The sequence below is a fragment of the Odocoileus virginianus genome, unplaced genomic scaffold (genome assembly GCF_023699985.2).
Source record: "Odocoileus virginianus isolate 20LAN1187 ecotype Illinois unplaced genomic scaffold, Ovbor_1.2 Unplaced_Contig_12, whole genome shotgun sequence".
In the NCBI taxonomy this organism is placed as follows: domain Eukaryota; kingdom Metazoa; phylum Chordata; class Mammalia; order Artiodactyla; family Cervidae; genus Odocoileus; species Odocoileus virginianus.
The window spans coordinates 2,196,746-2,216,204 of record NW_027224329.1 but is presented as its reverse complement, the minus strand read 5'-3'; the positions used below and the strand labels follow the sequence as shown (position 1 = coordinate 2,216,204).

Below are 19,459 nucleotides of genomic sequence, written 5' to 3'. Positions count from 1 at the left end.
TATTTTAAACCCAGAACTCAAGCTGTAAAAGAGACTGCAAAATGTGGTTTTCAGATTTCCACTTTCTGCAACACAGAAGGCTCACTAGGAGGAAATGGTATTAAAGATGAGTGGGCCAATACCAAATATCTACAACACTGTCTACCATATTAAGCAATTAAATGGTCAGGCTCTCCCTGTATTAGGCCTGCCTCCTGGTCCCATCCAAATTCTCAACTATAGTCAAAACTAAAGATGTTGCTAATTGTAATGAAACATTTTTGCTATTTTGTGTCTGTCCTTTACCTATCCCCAGTTCTCACCTAGATAGTTGAAGGTGGCAAAAAAAAAAAAGTTAAGGAGAAATTATTCCTGCTCCCAGTTAACAACTGTGGCACCACTATTCAATAAAGGTATATAGCCTGAGCTCACACTTCAACAAAATAAATTCCAGATGGATTAAATAGTTAAATGTAACTAACAAGAGACCCAGAGGAAAAACCCAAAATATATATAATTTAGGAGAAGGGAAGACCTTTTCAAACATGGCACAAAGGCAGAAAACATAAAGGAAAAGATAAATAGATTTCAATGTATAAAAGTCAAACATTTATATGCCAAAGAAGCAGAAAGACAATGACATGCTGAGAAAAATTTGTATGGTATGACAAACGGTTAACACTAAAGAGTGTTTACAAATCAATAAAAAAGATAAATATTCTAATAGGAAGAAAAGAACAAAAGACAAGGAAGGGCACTTGCCATGGGGACAAGTACAAATAGCCAATGAACAAGTAAAAGTTCAAATTCATTTATAATAAAAATTGAAAAGTAAACAAAAATGCCATGCCATTTAAAAATTTGTCCATTTTTTGCCTACCATTTGACACTGTCAAAGAAGAAAAAGAATAATACCTAGGGTTGACCTGGGTTTGAGGAAATAAGCACTTTCAAATACAGCTGATGGGAGAACAAATTGGTTTAATCTTTCTGAATGGTAACTTGGCAATATGTTTCCAAAGTATTACATGTGAATGCTCTTTAAGTTGTTACACTTGCAGGAATCAATGCTAAGGAAACAATCAGATAGGTTATTTGTAAGAAAACTCCTATAATAATTGTTTTTTAATGTTACAAACTTACAAACCATCTGAATGCTTTAACAATATGGAATTGGTTAACTAATAATGATACACCCATGAGTGAATCACAATACAGCCATATGTTGGATTACTATTTTGCCATTACAAATAATGGTATAGAAGAATGATAGGAAAAAACGTCCACAATGTATCTGTAGGTGCAGAAAGCAGGCAACGAATATGTGTGTACTGAGTGATAACAATGAATGATTCATAGAAAGGAAGGGAATGAATTAAAATGTTAATGAGGGCTATTTTGGGGTGGTGAGGTTCTGGATGATTTTAACAGTTTGTGTTTCTCAAATTTTTATTCCCATTTTTTTTGCACTAAGGAAGCATTATCTAGGAAGAAAATTAAACACTGGCAATACAATGTAAACTTTTGGTTTGTTCTTTCCTCTATGAAGGCAACTGAATGAGGATAAACAGCTTGTGTGAAGCAGTGATCTTGGGCTGAGTCCAGCCTATTAGCCTGATGCTAAATTTCCATAAGTGACACCAGGAGCCAATCAGATTGTGCGGCCTGAAGTGGAAAAATTGCTAGGAAACTCGCCTTACTCCATCCTGGAGCACAAGGACAAGTGCTTTCTCTGACACTTGTTTATCAACCTCCAATGGCCACTGAATGTCACTGTGGTTCCAAGGAAATGCAGTGAAGGTCTGGCTTCTTTGGTCCCAACAATGACTGTGAAGATGGGGGCAGGAAAAATAAACAGGCAAATAGAGGCTGGCGCAATGCCTACAGCCTTCTATTTCTACTAACAATACATCTGGGCTGATAAACGAGCAATGAGAACAAAGGGTTTGAGTCACCACTCAAAGACGCTAAGCCTTTCTAAGTCTCATGTAGTAAGAACCAAAAGCCTCAGGTTGTGATCCTGGTTCTGCCCAGCCCTGGTGAGATTGCTTCTGTGGACAGATGGGGAAACTGATCTCAGTCGTGAAGGATAGCCTCAGGAGGCAGAAAGGTGTCACCCAATAGGCAGACCTAAGCACCTACTTGGGGCACCAGCAAAGCAAGGGCACCAACTAATGATGTCCTTCTGGGAGGCAGAGGCTGTGTAGGATTCATCTCATATCACTAGTGTGTGGTATGGGGTCTGGCACATAGTAGGTGCTCAGAAAAGTTGGAAGGACGCCCCTGACTACTACCCCTTGAGTCTGGATTAGGCGCCCCTCCTTAATGATGCCATAGTACTTGTGGTTACTTCTGTCCTAACAATTATGACCTTGGGTTACAGTGATCCACTGACATGTTGCTTGGATGCCAGAGGCTAGGGAACGTGTCTTTTGTTACAGTCTTCAGCACTTACTGCAAAAGAAAAAGTTTTTGTGATTCCTCCCAGCTCTCCCCCATGCCCACTCACCCAAGAAGGTAGATTATGGTAACTGGAAAATCCTCCTTTTCCTCCCCCCGCCCCCCCTCAAATGGGCTGAGCTACAAGTTTGAAGAATATGGAGTTGGGTTAGAGGCAGGAATGAGAGGTTCCAGGAGTAGGGAAGACAAATGAAACAAAGCAGCTCTAAGGGATGAAGGAAAAAATATCCCATTGGTGGAATGGTTGGAAAGAGAGGCTGAGACAAAGAGATATGTCAAGAGGGGGTTGATGTAGTTGTGTGTGATGTAAATGTTTCCTCTATCTTCCCTGGGAAATCTTCACCCTGAGTTTCAATGCGTTGTCAGTAGCTTTTCTTTCAGGGGTGTGTGAAGGAGTGTCAAGACTGGTGGGGCAAAACAAATGCTGCCCATGGAGAACTGCTAATCTATGGGTTATGGTAGACCTGCCCACATGTCTCTCAGTTCCATGTTCTTTCTAGGAAAGCTGGTTTGTCTTATTTACATAGGCCTGTCCTTCTTGACTGTCCTGATATCTGAGTGCTTCAGAGCAAATGTAATCTGTGTAAAGTCACCCCCCACAAGTATACACAGAGTGAGTGGCTACCTCTACAGACCTCCTTCTCTTTAGCCCATCAGCTCATTCATTAGTCATTGTTTTATCCACAGGGGAAAAGAGGAAAATAGTGAGTAGTCCCGTTGATCCCTTCCTTGGATACTCCTTTATCTATTCCCCAGATCATGCTGTTTCCTATCGGAACCATCCCCACTCTGTCCGGTCTGCTACTCCCTCAGTGACCTGTTCTATGTTAAGTTATCAGGCCATGACTCTTATGGATGTCCTCAACCCTGCTCTTTCTTTTTCAGCCTTCATTCACCAGCAAATCCTTGGACTCTACTTCAAAATACATCCAGAATTTGACCACATCTGGAATCTGACCTCTTTTCATCACCTCTACTGCTACCATCTGGTCAGATTCCAGATTTATCTCGAAGCAGAGTCAAAGGATTTGCTGATGATCATTGGGTCAGAGGCACCTTGCTTACCTGGACTCAGTTCAGTTCAGTTTAGTCACTCAGTCATGTCCAACTCTTTGCAACCGCATGGACTGCAGCATGCCAAGCCTCCCTGTCCATCACCAACTCCCAGAGTTTACTCAGACTCATCCCCATTGAGTTGGTGATGCCATCCAACCATCTTGTTCTCTGTCGTCCCTTTCTCCTTCTGCCTTCAATCTTTCCCAGCATCAGGGTCTTTTCAAATGAGTCAGTTCTTCACATCAGGTGGCCAAAGTATTGGAGTTTCAGCTTCAACATCAGTCCTTCCAATGAACATTCAGGATTGATTTCCTTTAGGATGGACTGGTTGGATCTCCTTGCAGTCCAAGGGACTCTCAAGAGTCTTCTCCAACACCACAGTTCAAAAGCATCAATTCTTTGGTGCTCAGCTTTCTTTGTAGTCCAACTCTCACATCCATACATGACTACTGGAAAAACCATAGCTTTGACTAGATGGACCTTTGTTGGTAAAGTAATATCTCTGCTTTTTAATATGCTGTCTAGGTTGGTCATAACTTTTCTTCCAAGGAGCAAGCGTCTTTTAATTTCATGGCTGCAGTCACCATCTGCAGTGATTTTGGAGCCCCCCAAAATAAAGTCTGTCACTGTTTCCACTGTTTCCCCATCTATTTGCCATGAAGTGATGGGACCAGATGCCATGATCTTAGTTTTCTGAATGTTGAGCTTTAAGCCAACTTTTTCACTCTCCTCCTTCACTTTCATCAAGAGGCTCTTTAGTTCTTCTTCGCTTTCTGCCATAAGGGTGGTGTCATCTGCATATCTGAGGTTATTGATATTTCTCCCGGCAATCTTGATTCTAGCTTGTGCTTCATTCAGCCCAGCATTTCTCATGATGTACTCTGCATATAAGTTAAATAAGCAGGATGACAGTATACAGCCTTGATGTACTCCTTTCCCTATTTGGAACCAGTCTGTTGTTCCATGTCCAGCTCTAACTGTTGCTTCCTGACCTGCATACAGGTTTCTCAAGAGGCAGGTCAGGTGGTCTGGTATTCCCATTTCTTTAAGAATTTTCCACAGTTTGTTGTGATCCACATAGTCAAAGGCTTTGGCATAGTCAATAAAGCAGAAGTAGATATATTCTGGAACTCTCTTGCTTTTTCGATGATCCTATGTGCTTATATTCCAAACATTACGAGAGAGATTTTTAAAAAATCACTATATTATTAGTGCTGGTAGTTATAGCAGCTCATCATTTTTCCCTCAAACATTGTAAATATGCTTTATATGGACTCATCCCAGAGCCCCAAATTCAAGTTAGTACTTTTTGCTGCAGTTAAACCTTGCCCAGGTAAAGACAAGCATTATTACATGGTAAACAGAGATTGTTTCCATGGTGGGAATGATTGTACAGATACAGCCATAATATCACTTGTCCTTCTGAAGTGGAAAATGACTGGCCAAGATCAGAGGTTCAATTGAAGTTGGAGTTAAGGATGTAATCTGCCTATGGAAAGCCCAAATGGCCAACACTGAGACAATTCATCAAGACCTTGGCCTCATTAACAATAAGCACAAATCAACTGAGTTAATAATCCCAGGAGAAAAAAAGCCCAAGAGTATGGTAAGTTGTTTTCTTGAAAAATAGTGAAACAAAACCTTTAACATTCTCATAAAAAGGATCCTAGACATGGAAAAGTCCCATTTTTCATTCTAACTTGATTCTATGGTTGCTAAAGATTGTATTCTGTGAGAGATTTCACTTGAATGTCTTATTAGAGCTTCAGATTTTCAAAGACAGTTGATACAAGGTATTCTGAATCTTTATGGTACAGAACAGTTATCCTTTCTTTAGGTGGCTGGAAAGGGATCTTTTGTCTACCTAGGAAGCCACCGAAGGCCTTTTTTGATTTCATGACAGCAGACTTGGGGGTTTAAGAAGCATCAGCTGTGTCACCTCCTTGAAGACACTGGGCAATGTACACTCTTTAAACATGAAAGAAGTAGTGTGTGAATTATTTTAGCTGGAATTTTCAAGGGCAATCTTAGAAACATAATTCTTTAACAAGTAAGATTCACTCCTCTTTATAATTGGGGAATAAGAGGTAAAACCACACAAAGAATTAAGGCCATGTAAGAATTAAATATTTATTTGCCCTCTAAAGGTGATTGAAGCAATAAATCATAAAAATTTCTTTGAAAAAAGTCTTTGAAAATAACTTTTCATCTCTCTCAAGGGGGGAAAAACATCTACCACTTGTTTAGCACCAGGTGGTATTAAGTAGTTGATTGAAGTTTTTCAACTAGGCAGAATATTTTGAATTAGTTGGGGAATGTTTGTGTATATTTTTCCTGACAGTGAATGCTATTCTCTCAGGTGTGGAGTAACCAACATTTGCATGCTATGGATTGTCTGTTACTTCACATCTTTGAAGCCTGGAGAAACAGTGCTGTCTGTTCATAGTTAGGTGATTTTTCAGTTTGCTTGGCTTCATAACCAGCCACTCCAAAACTTGGTGGCTGAGAGTCATGATCACTTTACTTGCTCACAATTCTATTCATTAGTGACTTTGGCTGAGCAGTTATTTTGCTGCTCATACCTGGCATTTATGCAGTGAAGTAGGAGAAAAGGGTGAATCTGAATGCAGAATGGCTTCATTATCTCATGGAAGGGTCTTCCATCAGCAAAAGCTAACTGGAACCTAGCTGGCAAGAGACTCTTGGAAATGTAGGTTTTCTGGTTTCCATAGTATAGGGAAAATTATAGAGACTTAGGCTCCTCTGTCCATGGGATTTTCCAGTCAAGAATACTGGAGTGGGTTGCCATTTCCTTCTCCAGGGGATCTTCCCAACCCACAGATCAAACTCAGGTCTTTTGCATTACAGGCAGATTCTTCACCATCTAAGCCACCCAGAGAAACCCATATAAAAACCTGGATGTGGACTTAAATATCTACCTCAAAGGGCACCTACCTCAAAGGAAGTTGAAATGATTAATGAGATATTATGTACAAATTGCATACTATTGTGCCTGGCACATCAAAAACACTAAAAAAGGGGGTAGTGCCATGTGTATTTGTGGGTATAAATGCATATTTATAATATTCACTTTAATTCACTTTACCTTGCCTCTGTTAAATAGCTCTTTACAAACTAGAACATTTTTCTTTTTCCTCCCTATCCTCTCTGAGACTACACTAAGAGCTCCATAAAGACTATTTTCTGATTTATTTCAAAGTAGCTGACAGAAGTAGATTTTAAAACTTTTTTCTTTAAAGTGTTCTAAAAATGTAAATGTAGCATGTCAGCAGCTTCTAACATATTTCATTTTGCTTCGATGGCTACAACATATGAATTGCCACTTGCCTACAACTTAGTTGTTGAACTCTACTAAATATGAATATCCCAGTGACCAATTTTCATTTCATTACTATGTGTTTTTTTTTTTTTTTTTTTGCATCTTGTTGCTCAAATTTCTGAGCTTTAAAATGTGATGTAGTTTGCATTAACATAAATCTTGGGGATGACAGTAGCATTTAAATTTCTTTGTGAAAGCAGCTTCAGATCTGAGATTTTCATTCCGCCAACCTTGGCTAACTTCTCAGATTTCCTTTCAGCAGTCATCAGATAGTCTCCCATTTCTCTGAGCTCAGACAATTTTTCCACTAAGGCCAGATTCCTTTCAATATTTATTTTTTAAATTTATTATTTGGTTGTGTTAGGTCTTTGTTGCCTCATGTGGCATCTTTTTAGTTGCAGTGTATGAACACTTAGTCGAGGCATGTGAGATCTAGTTCCCTGACCAGAGATCAAACCCAGGCCCCCTGCATTGGGAGTCTGGAATCTTAGCCATGGAAGCACCAAAGTCCCTACTACAGTCAGATTTTTTTTTAATTAGTTTTTTGGCTGTGCTGGGTCTTTGTTGCTGTGTGTGGGCTTTCTCTAGTTGCAGTGAGCAGGGGCTACTCTTCATTGTGGTGCTCGGGCTTCTCATTGTGGTGGCTTCTCTTGTTGCAGAGCACAGGCTCTAGGCACGGGGGCTTCAGGAGCTGTGGGCTCAGTAGTTGTGGTGTATGGGCTTAGTTGCTCTGTGGTATGTGGAATCTTCCCAGACCAGGGATCGAACCTGCATCCCCTGCATTGGCAGGCAGATTCTTATCCACTGCACCACCAGGGAAGTCCCAAAGCCAGATTTTGAGGTCCATCCACAAAGGCTGTTTCTGGCTTGAAGAGCCTTCTCTAAACTTGGTGTTACCACGGGCACGCTCAACAGTTGAATGATGCCAGTGAGTGGTAGGAAATGATTTGGAAAGGTGAGAATGAAATGAAAAAATGAGGTGGGGGGCAGAAATACTCTTTGAGGAACCAGGAAGTATTCCAAGTCACCTTTGTCTAGTCAAATGTCTGATACGAGTTACAGCAACAGTCTGCTTTAGATAACCCACACCTCTGCTCTTGTGTGTGTGTGCGCACGCTAAGTCACCTCAGTCATGTCTGACTCTTTTGCAACCCCATGGACTATAGCCTTTCAGGCTCCTCTGTCCATGGGATTCTCTAGGCAAGAATACTGGAGTGGGTTGCCATGCCCTCCTCCAGGGAATCTTCCTGACCCAGGGATTGAACCCACATCTCTTATATCTCCTGCACTGGCAGGTGGGTTCTTTACCACTAGTGCCACCTGGGAAGCCCAGCCTCTGCTCTTGTACTCTGTCAAATACATGTTGGTTGGTTCAGTGCCCTTGGATTTACTCTACATGTAATTGTCTCATTTTATATTTGTCCATGTATTTGAAGCATCTTCAGGCAGATATGTTTCAAATAATTGAGTGGTTCCTATTGTCTTCATGAATTAAACTTACATCTCTTGCCAAGGTGGTCAAGGCCTTTCCTATTTCTATTTGGCTCTTTGCTACCTTCCATCCAGCCTAAACTCCTGATATTATCTTTCTCATGTTGGATATCACTACCCATACTCATCCATAGCTCACCACCAATAATCAACCACCACCAACTGCACTTATTAGCCCTAACCATGCCCATTAAGCCATGCCTAATAGGTCTGTCCGTGAACTCCACTCCACCACCAGCCATACTCCAATAGCCCTGGCCACCACTGCAATTTCTGCCCACCAGATATGTCTACCAGCTGCAGTCCTATTTACTCTGACTCCCTCTGTCACAGCACTTTGGCTTAGTCCTGTTGTTTCTCCTTAATACCTCATTTAATATCTCATGGTCATTCCTTTTCTCTTTAGTTCTCCCTCCTTGCTGTGGATCAGACCACCACTATCTTTTGCCTGTATCACTGCACTGGCCTCCTGACCAGGATCCCTGCCTCCAGGTTAGCCTTCCCTCCAATCCAACTCATATTGTTGTTATTTAGTTGCTCAGTCATATCCGACTCTTTTGTGACCCCATGGACTCTAGCCCGCCAGGCTCCTCTGTCCATGGGATTTCCCAGGCAAATATACTGGAGTGGGTTGCCATTTCCTTCTCGAGTGGATCTTCTCAACCCAGGGATCACTGTCAAAGTGATTTTTCTGACATCTGAATACAACGCTATCTTCCTTCTTTGAACAAACTGTGGTGACCATTAGAGTTGTCTGTTAAATATATCTGGTTCTCCCTGCTTCTAGGCACATGAGATCATACTTCACCACCCTTTTAAATTTAAGTGCGGATGTGACTTGCTTTAGTCAATAAAATGTGAGCAGAAGTGATGTATGGCATCTTGGGGCAGAAACTTTAAGAGCCAGTGTACAATTTGCCCTATTCTCTGTCCCTTTGGTTCCAGGCGGTGGCTGCTCTGTTGGTCTGAGTCTATGAGTGAAGGGCCCATAGGACTGTCCACAGTAGATATGTAGCATGAGTAAGAAATCAACCTGTTGTTTTAAGTTACTGACTTTGGAGTTCTTACTGCCACAGAATCTGGCACGCTTTGAGTCATACAAAGACTGAGGTCAAGCTCAAACTTCTTAGCACAATATTGGTAGTGTTTATAATCTGACTTTACCTTCCAACCTCATTTTAAACTATTACTCTCCCCACATCCTATGCTCCAGACAAAGTCTTGTTCCTGGTATATGCTCTTCTGCTTTCTTGCCTCAGTTATTTGCTCTTCCAGCACTGTTTCCAACTCAGCATGTCCCAAACCAGCCTCTCCCTCCTTAGACTTCCAGAAGTACAATATCTCGATCACCTTCCTAGTTGTAAAAGACTTTGTTATATGTGTATCTTATGTACTCTGTTTGCCTGGAATCTCTTTGTGTCAGTTCAGTTCAGTTCAGTTGCTCAGTCGTGTCTGACTCTTTGTGACCCCATGGACTGCAGCACGCCAGGCCTCCCTGTCCATCACCAACTCCTGGAGTTTACTCAAACTCATGTCCATTGAGTGTTGGTGATGCCATCTCATCCTCTGTTGTCCCCTTCTCCTCCCACCTTCAATCTTTCCCAGCATCAGGGTCTTTTCAAATGAGTCAGTTCTTCACATCAGGTGGCCAAAGTATTGGAGTTTCAGCTTCAGCATCAGTCCTTCCAATGAATATTCAGGATTGATTTCCTTTAGGATGGACAGGTTGGATCTCCTTGCAGTCCAAGGGACTCTCAAGAGTCTTCTCCAACACCACAGTTCAAAAGCATCAATTATTCGGCGCTCAGCTTTCTTTATAGTCCAACTCTCACATCCATACATGACTACCGAAAAACCATAGCCTTGACTAGATGGACCTTTGTTGGTAAAGTAATGTCTCTGCTTTTTAATATGCTGTCTAGGTTGGTCATAACTTTTCTTCCAAGGAGTAAACATCTTTTAATTTCATGGCTGCAGTCACCATCTGCAGTGATTTTGGAGCCCCCCAAAATAAAGTCTGTCACTGTTTCCACTGTTTCCCCATCTATTTGCCATGAAGTGATGGGACCAGATGCCATGATCTTAGTTTTCTGAATGTTGAGCTTTAAGCCAACTTTTTCACTCTCCTCTTTCACTTTCATCAAGAGGCTCTTTAGTTCTTCACTTTCTGCCATAAGGGTGGTGTCATCTGCATATCTGAGGTTATTGATATTTCTCTCAGCAATCTTGATTCCAGCTTGTGCTTCATCCAGCCCAGCATTTCTCATGATGTACTCTGCATATAAGTTAAATAAGTGGGGTGACAATATACAGCCTTGACATACTCTTTTCCCTATTTGGAACCAGTCTGTTGTTCCATGTCCAGTTCTAACTGTTGCTTCCTGACCTGCATACAGATTTCTCAAGAGGCAGGTAGTCTGGTATTCCCATAGTGCTTATGCCTAAATCATCTTGGTATGCATCTATAATATTTAGAACAATGCTCTACATCATGTTAGTGCTTGAATATTTGTTAAATGAATGTACACCGTTCCTGAAACACAGGATAATTATAGAACTTAATTTTTGTTGTGGGTTTTTAAAAGGACAGCTGTGTTGAGGTATAATGATAGACAAAAGCCTGCACATGTTCAATGCACACTACTGACTAGTTTGGACATATGCATATACCCGTGACACTAACACTACAATCAAGGTAATATCTATCACTTCCAGCTGTTTCCTTGCTTGTGTGTGTGTGTGTGATGAAAACACTTAACACAAACAAGATCTACCTTCCTAGCAAAGTTTTAAGTGCACAGTACTGGGTTGTTAACCATAAGTACAATGTTGTACAGCACATCTCCAGAACTTCTTCATCTTGCATAACTGAGACTTTATACCCATTGAACAATCACTACTCTTTCCTCCTTCTCCCTAGCAATTACCACTCTAATCTTTCTAATCTTTTCTTCTATGAGCTTGACTACCAGTATCTATCCTCCTGAGACTGGCTTATTTCACTTAGCGTAATGTCCTCAAGGTTCATCCTTGTTGTCACAGAGGGTAATATCTCCTTCTTTATTTAAGAATGAATAACCTTCCATCACACACACACACACACACACACAAAACACATTCCCTTTATCCATTCATCTATCAATGGACATTTGGCTTCTTCCTGTATCTTGGCTATTGTGAATAATGGCCTGGTTTGTTTTGTGTGATTGGGTGGGTTAGGAAGTAGCTCTGAGAAAGTATAGGGTAATTCATTAGAGGGGTGGGATGGAGGTGGAAATAGGGGAGGGAACAATGGAGTTAATACACTATTGTGGGGCATCTGCTCAAAACTTAACACTGTGATGAATTTCTATAAAGAAGACGCTATTCACAACCTTTATGAACTCCCTCTGGTTTGGTGACAAAACATTATAGGCATGAAACCTTATAAAAACCAATGGAGATTATAGTACAGACTTGAATTACTAAAACCTTGTTCCAGATGGTGAATTTTCAACTCTTTCTGCAATGTGCTATTGCATCTCTGAGACTATTGCAAATATCTTCAACCAATGGTAGTGACAACTGACCTCAATTAAGAGCTTGTCATGCACTTCAATTTAGGGGGAGGGGGTATTTCACAAAATCATGGTTGTTGTAAAACCAGTCCACAACCAGTGGCAGGCTGTTGTGAATTTGAAAACACCGAGTTAAAACTTGTTTCTACTAGGTTTTCTTTGACCGGGTAGATTTTTAATCTCCAGAGCTCTTTGAAGCCATTTGACATGATTTGAATGTATTATGTGTGGTGTAGTGGTCAGTGATAATAAATGTTTAGCAATGATCACAGGGGCCTGGGGGACCCTGATTTGCAACATTCACCAATTGGTGTGGTGTAAATACTTCCACCATGGTCAATTTTATTTTATTTATTTATTTTTTTACATGATTAAGAAGTTGAATATTTTATTTTATTTTATTTTTTAAGAAGTTGAATATTTTATTATTAAATTGTTTATTCTCCTGCAAGGCTGTTGCTTCACTGTATAAAAATAGCACCAGCAAACACAGTATATTGCAAAGTTAAGACAGTAATATTCTTCACTGGACACTATACAACTAACAAACTTTTCTCCACTGCCAGTTATTTCTAGTGGGAAGATCATTTTGACCCAAATCCAAGGATAGCTGTAAGCAAGTTACAATGTCATATAAGGTATAAGATAACCATGTTATCCTTGAATTACATAATTTTTGTAATTAGTTTTATCAGAGATAATTTCAGGAATTCTGAATAGTATAACTGGAGCCTAGCCTAAAAATCACAGGATGCTGTGGAAAAGATACAGTGTTTATCTGAAGGCATTAGAAAGTTAAGGGGTATTTTCTTCAGGAAACATTGTTACAAGTAGTTTCTTTTGCTAAAAGTTGCTTTTTAAATATCTATCCACCACTAATTTAAGACAACTATGCTAGATTAAGTTGTTTCAAAGTAGTTTATTTAGGGGTTCCATTTTCATTCCTCAATAGATTTTATGTATTTTTCATATGCTTCTTCACTCATTAGTTCATCTAGTTCTGAAGGGTTACTGAATGTCATCTTGATCAGCCAACCATCTTCATAACAAGACTTGTTGACAAGTCCTGGATTTTCTGCTAGAGCTTTATTAATTTCTGTTACTTCTCCTGATAGAGGGGAATAGAGTTCACTAGCAGCTTTCACACTTTCCAAAGCACCAAACTCCTCTTGTTTATTCAACTTTGTCCCAACTTCAGGCAGACTACAGTAAACAACATCTCCCAAAGCTTCCTGTGCAAAATTGCTGATTCCCACTGTTCCAACACCGTTTTCTGTTGTTACCCATTCGTGTTTTTCTGGCCGGTGCGCAGTGCCCGGACGGCACCCGCCCGCAGTCCCCAGGGCCGCGGCGAGCAGGGCGCGCTGGGTGCCGAGATGGCGCGCAGGCTGCCGACCGCGGCCCGCACGCTCCGCACCGCTTGCAGCGCCATGTTCGCACGGGTGCAGAGGGTCTCCGCGCGGCTCCTAGAGCACCCCGGCCGGCGGGGGCGGGGCGGGGCGGGGCGGGGCGGGGCGGCCCCGGGCCCCACCACGGTCAATTTTAAATTTACTCATTGAACGTCACTGAACGTGGAGATGGGAAGAGATGTATACAATCAACTCCCTAAAGACTCTGCAAGCAGACCCCACAGCATACCACTCTGTTCAGGGGTTGGGGATGGAGAGGAGGGAGGCAGAATGAGGAATGAGAATGTGTAGGGATATAAACAAGCAAAGGAATGGCTTTAAAAACTCTAGAGGTGGTACATATACACCATGGAATATTACTCAGCCATTAAAAAGAATTCATTTGAATCAGTTCTAATGAGATGGATGAAACTGGAGCCCATTATACAGAGCGAAGTAAGCCAGAAAGATAAAGACCATTACAGTATACTAACACATATATATGGACTTTAGAAAGATGGTAACTAGAACCCTATATGCAAAACAGAAAAAGAGACTCAGATGAATAGAACAGACTTGTGGACTCTGGGAGAAGGCGAGGGTGGGATGTTTCAAGAGAACAGCATCGAAACATGTATATTATCTAGGGTGAAACAGATCACCAGCCCAGGTTGGGTGCTTGAGACAACTGCTCGGGCCTGGTGCACTGGGAAGACCCAGAGGGATCAGGTGGAGAGCGAGGTGGGAGGGGGGACTGGGATGGGGAATACATGTAAATCCATGGCTAATTCATTTCAATGTATGACAAAAACTAATGATGTAAAGTAATTAGCCTCCAACTAATAAAAATAAATGGAAAAAAAAAAAACTCTAGAGGAAGAAGCAAGGTCAGAGGTTTGGATAATTTTGAATTACCTACTCGGTTTCCTGAAAGACTGGGAGTTTTTGTTAAGCTGCACAGCTAAAGGTACGAGACTTCTGTCTGAGCTGCTTCAGACAGATAACTTCCATCTTCACTTTAGGAGATTTTTAAGTACTGAATTTACATTTTTAAGAAGTGTGTTCACTTTGAACTGAATCTATGGTAATACAAATCAGAATAGTGGTTACTTCTTGGAAACAGGCACAGGGGAGCTTCCTGGGGTTACTGAAAACTTTCCATATCTTGATCTGGGTTATGATTACTTGTATGCTCATTTTTATCTCAATAATAAATAAATAATCATAAAAGTTGCTCACTTTGGACATCTTCCACTCTCTCCTCCAAAATGCTTCTTCTAAATATATGTTAGTTTAAAATATAGTGGGAAGGGAGTGGGAGGCAGGGAAGAAATAAAAATTCTCTATTAGGTGATGTACTACCAATAACTGTGCTATATATGATGTGTTTTTGCAGAGTGCACATTTCATACAGTGCATTATTCATTACACATACGGTGGTATTAGCTAGGAAATTGAGATCAGGTAAATAACACCAGGAAGTAATGACTGTTGACATTACATGTACAGTAATCTGTTTTCCCAGAACAAACTGCAAATGTATTCTGTTTGGAATTAATACAGTATTTTAAATTTTATCCATAAAAATGACTTATGAAATTGAATCCATTAAGTTAATAGAATATCACAATCATTATTCCAAACTTATTTATATTGCAATCAGTAGAATGGGATGTCTCTTCCGAATAAGAAAATGAATGTGAATGCCAAAGATTTTCCCTTATTTAATTTTAATAATGGTAAATCATATGTGATATGTATTTTTCATATTTATGCCAGTAAGTAAATTCTACCCGAGTAAATAGAAGAGGAGAATGTCACATTAAAACTTGCCAACTGTTTCTCTCAGATGGTTTTGGGTCTTTTTGTTTCCACAATGAAATGATCAGCATTAAGGCATGGCCCCTAAAGGAGAGTCAGGTATGGCAAGGAGTGATGAGCGAGGAAAGGCTCATGGCATGGCATCATTGCTTAAACCATTTCAGAGGAGTCTTGTATTTCATCAGGATATTTGTTAAGACTAGAGATTCCAACCAAGACTTTGGAAGATATTGGAATGGCAATTCCTTTTGGGAGCAATGTTCCAAAAGGTTGGTTGGGGGCTTCCCTGGTGGTCTAGTGGTTGAAAGTCTGCCTCGCCATGCAGGAGACATGGGTTCCATCTCTGTTCCAGGAAGATTCCACTTGCCAGAGGGCAACTAAGCCCATATACCATAATTATCGAGCCAATGCACCCCAGAGACCATGCTCCACAACAAGAGAGGCCACTGCAGTGAGAAGCCTGTGCACCTCAACTAGAGAGTAGCTCCCATTCTCTATAACTAGAGAAAGCCCAAGTGCAGCAGTGAAGACCCGGTGCAGCCAATAAATAAATAAATCTTTAAAAAAAGTTTAAAAAAAAGGTTGTGTGGGATCTTGTTGGCTTCATTGCCTATAGAAATTAGCCAATCATCAGGCTTGAAATTTTACTAAGCTAGCCATCCATTTAGTTTGTAGTATCACCCCTGCAGGATGGCCCAGTAAAAATATTCTGCCACTTACAACTGGTATATAGCATGTTTCTTAACCTGTAAGTGCCTCAGTTTCCTCATCTGTATAAAATGGAGGGAAAAGATTACCTACATCACTGGCTTGTGATGAATAAATGTGTAAATAAATATGCCTCTCCCATCAAGGCAAGGCATGATTAATTTATCATATTGTCCAATCTCACTCCTAAAGGCATCATTTCAGAGACAATACTCAGAAAGAATGAATTAAATTGGAGACCTTCAATATGGTGCTGTGTCCTCCATAGGAAGAATAGAGGGTTCAGGGAACAAGAGGTAGAATCAGGAAAGGTCCCATTAACCATCACTTCCAGTGACCTACTGGAGGATTTTTTTTGTTTCCTGTCCCTGCAACTAAGCTTCACAATGTTAGAGACCCTGGTCCCCAAAGGGGTTATAACAAAGATCCCATCGACCTACAAGCTATAACTGACACTTACTCCTCCTGGGTTCCTTGTGTTCAATGACAAGCAGCCAAGAAAACTCACCATTCTATCAGGCATGATTTACCTCAATCTGCAAGAAGACAGAGGGATCATGTTCCCTAATGAGGACAGAGAGGAATATGTGTGGCACTCAGATGCCCACCTGGGTCCCCCTGCCCAACTATTCCCCAGTCCATTATAACTATGAATGAACACGTGTGCAACCTCAGTCTGAGAAGGGTATGACTTATTAGGAGTTCTGATTGTTCAGGGATGAAGGTTTGGGTTAAACTACTAGATAAGCCACTGATATCTGCCAAGATAAAAGCTGAGGATGAGGAGAACTGAGAATGAACAGCGGAAGAAGGAGGCATTGAATACTAGTTGCCGTCCAAGACCAACTGAAGTGGGGGTGGGGAGGCTGTAGCTTATGCCACCAGTCTCCCTCTTCTTAGGCCTGCAAAAGCCTAGGATAGGCTTCTCTCTGAACATGTATGGAGATGTGGATCAGTGTGACAAGAGGGTTGGACTGTGGCTGACCTACAGATGTGTTACTCACGCCTCTTCCAGAAGGACTCAGTGCCCAACTGCGAGTTGGGTTGGTCTCAGCTTTTGAGCCGAGGTCACGTTCTTCTTGTGCAGCCTCTGGGCGATGACTGAGCAAGGCAGTGACACAAGAGCCTAGGCACGTCTGCCCGAAGTAGGACTCCTCAGATTCCTCCGGAATCTTTGCTCCAGAATTTCCCTGTGGGGCTGGCAGGAACATTCTCAGATCTGCATTGAGTCTATGGCTCCCCCTACTCCAATTCTGTTTCCTCCCTCTTCCTTTACAGATGTCAATTCCCACTAAATCTCACTGTTTGCTTCCTGACAACCCGTCCTTCTTGCTTTCGAGTTTTCTGTGAGGCCAGCTGCTTCTGGATGATGTGGCATGTGATATGACCAGTGACTCCCAAGGTCGCGGGCTCACTCCCATACCTCCTCTGTGGTGGGGTGAGATGTTGGATGCCATATTGTGTGGAATTTCATACTTGCACATCAAGCATTCCATAAACCCCTGGATAGTGGTCCTGGCCAAGGTTCCTGCAGATAGGAAAGGTAAGGCCACATCCCTCAAATAGATGTCTATCTTATGAGAATGAACTGCTGGCCCTTCCAAGATGGATGTGGTAAACTTGCTAATGGCTAAAAAGTGGCTCATTGGTCTGTTTGGGGGAATGGTCCTTTGCTGTGCAGGCTAGGACAGATGACAGGGGAGGCTGTCCCTGATTTGTTGAAAGAAATAGAAAAATGCTAGCCAACCCTCTCCACCTCCCAGCAATGAGTCTAAGTGATAGAGCTTAACCAACAGCAGCCAGTGGTTTGTAATTATTATAACAACAGGCAAGATTAACCCTTGGTGACGGACAGGGAAGCCTGGCGTGCTGCATCCATGGGGTCACAAAGAGTCGGACATGACTGAGTGACTGAACTGAACTGAGGCAAGATTAAAGCAGCAATAAAATGGGTCTGATCAGTAGAGAGCTAGAGTTGGCTAATAACACACAGCATCTCTGAAAAATAAAAATAAAACACAGCATCCACAGACACAAAATAGATACGCAAACAGAGTATTACTTCATGGAGAGAATAAAATAAAAAGAGTAAGAATAAATGAGCTACTACCTTAATTATGAGTTTACACCAACTTCTGGGGGCCCTGCTAGGGTGTTCAGTCCCATATTTGAAGAAAGTGGCTCCAAACCAACAAACTCTCCCTTGTCTGGTCTTGAGATAAAGCACCTCTTGATGAAGCTCCTTCAGGATCCTGTCCTTTGGGGAATCCTCTGACTTCTGCCAGCAGGTGCTGCCTAAGTCTTCCAATTCCTTCAGGGTGTAGCCCCCTTCCTTCCCTATTAGGTCCGGCTGCTTCTTGGAAGGATAATACTACTTGTAGGCCTATGACTTTGTGAGAGAACTCTGTGTTGTCTCTCATACAGAGAAGTACCAGGTGTTGTTAGGCAAGAGGGGGCCACTTCTTCAGGCTCAGAAGTTTTGGAGAAGACTGCAGAGTCTACACCTCCAGGAGCATCCACTTAGCCATCCCCATCCCATGTGTCTGGGTGCTGAGTCTTCTCAACTAGGACCTTGATGTTGACAGAACATTCCTGTCTCAGCTGCGCATTCAATGATCCTTGAAATTCAGTCACCTTGATCTAATCCTGGGATAGATCTTTACCTTTTTAAACACTCCCCATTTCTTGAAATGGGAGCTTCCTTGTAAGCTAGAGACTGTTGTGTTCTCGTGTACAGGTTTGAATTGTTGTTTGCTTTTTATTGTCTGCTTTTTAGGGCATCAAAGTCACTTAAGAACAAGCACGAGATTCTGTTTTATTTATAATTCCCCCATACATTTCAAATGCCTGATCATTCCCGGCTAGTGCATCTGCTTCACTGCCACGTGCTTCCAAAACACCACAGGTGACAGCTTAATACAGTCACCTCTTAGCAGGAAGAGGGTCCTCACTGCCAGTCAAGTGGTGAGGGATCCGGTCTCCAACCTATGTCAGCCTGTTTTCTTGAACCAGTTCTGTTATCATGATCATGTAATGGGTTGGGGTCTTCCCTGGTGGTCCAGTGGTTAAGAATATGCCTTCTGATGCAGGGGATGTAGGTTCGATCCTTAGTCAGGGAATTAAGATCAAACATGCCACTGTGTCACTAAGACCATGTGCCACAGCTACTGAGCCCACGTGCTCTAGAGCCCGAGCTCCACAACTAGAGAGAAGCCTGTGTACCTCAACTAAGCTCCTGCATGCTGCAACTAAGACCTGACATGGCCAAAAATGGTACATAAATAAGTAAATAAATAATAATGATAAATAATTGATAGCCATCCTTCAAAAAATATTACAGGTTGGACTATCAGAGAAGCAGGTGTTGAGACGGAGTTAGGTGTGCAAAAGGTTTGCTAGGTGTGTGCTCAGGCCACTCCAGATGGCTATTCTCTTGCTCTCTGTACATAGCTGACCAGTCCCCACTTCACTTACACCCTACTCACATGAATGTGCTTGTTCCTTGCCCCAGCGAGTGATTGTTCTAATCGTTAAGCCAAAATGACTCCACCTGCTAGTTTATTAAAGGGAAACACCTGCCCTTGTGATGGTTATTAACCTAAGTGGCTGTGAGGGACATGACTGAGCTGTTGGTTTCCCTGGTAACTGAGGAGCCTACC

The 19,459-nt window shown here is 41.7% G+C and overlaps 1 pseudogene; it reads right to left on the bottom strand.

Moving 5' to 3' along the window:
* Nucleotides 1-13,315, bottom strand: part of LOC110124651 (tyrosine-protein kinase Fer pseudogene) — a 62,722-nt pseudogene extending 49,407 nt beyond the window's left edge.
* Between the last annotated feature and the right edge of the window lie 6,144 nt (nt 13,316-19,459).